Below are 969 nucleotides of genomic sequence, written 5' to 3'. Positions count from 1 at the left end.
TTGAGAGTCATAAATATATTTTTACATAATCACCACTATGTGAATAATATCCTTTAAAATTTTTATAAATGAAACTATGATAGTTTTATTTTCATTTTTAATTTTACTTCAGAGTCTGTGGCTCATGAGCCGCAGTTTGCCGACCCCTGGCAGCTCTTCCATCTCAAAAGTTTGCCAACCCCTGGCCTAGATCATCTCTTGGGCACCAGCCCAGAAGATGATCTCACAGGCCAAAGAGTTTCACTGGAAGCATATTGGACTTCCATGGAAGATGTCGAAAATCACAAATCTAGTCCAATCCAGTGTTACAGACAGCAAATCAAAGCTCAGAAATAGCAAGGTACTTGTCCAAAGTCATGTCTGGAAATCAGGTCTCTGTGTGTTCCCACAGATCATCTAATTTGCTCCTTCCTGTGGCTTGATTGGTATTATTTTCCCATTGCTTGACCAATGAGAACCTGAAGCTCTGAGTGTGGAAGCATCTTGTCCAAGGTGACTTAACAAGGTGGCTTCACCCACATTACACTCAGAATGGCTTTGGCAAATCAGCAGCATCCAAAGCACCAATAGCATATCAATAGCTCTGTGAGTCCCACCCCTAGCAACCTCCTTGCCTCCCTCACTAAGCCATGCTCTTTTATCACCTGTGTCAGAGAAAGCATGCCTGTCAACACTAAATGCATCCCAGGTTGTTCCACTCTTCCCTCTGCCTCTGCTGCACTCCAGACCAAAATCTTCAGATAAAACAGGGATCCAAACACAGATATGGAAATTCCATTATTTAGGTGTGTGGATCAATGATTATTTTCAAGCTAAATTCACACACACACACACACACACACACACACATGCACATGAACTATTGATCACTGTCTACTTAGATACATGCATATGTGTATTATGTTTTTCTGTTGTCTATCCTTCTAAGGGTATTAAGCATTAGGTGCTCAGAAAATGAAGAAGTGGAAG

The sequence above is a fragment of the Hipposideros armiger genome, unplaced genomic scaffold (assembly GCF_001890085.2).
Source record: "Hipposideros armiger isolate ML-2016 unplaced genomic scaffold, ASM189008v1 scaffold_254, whole genome shotgun sequence".
In the NCBI taxonomy this organism is placed as follows: domain Eukaryota; kingdom Metazoa; phylum Chordata; class Mammalia; order Chiroptera; family Hipposideridae; genus Hipposideros; species Hipposideros armiger.
This window is presented reverse-complemented; position numbering follows the sequence as displayed.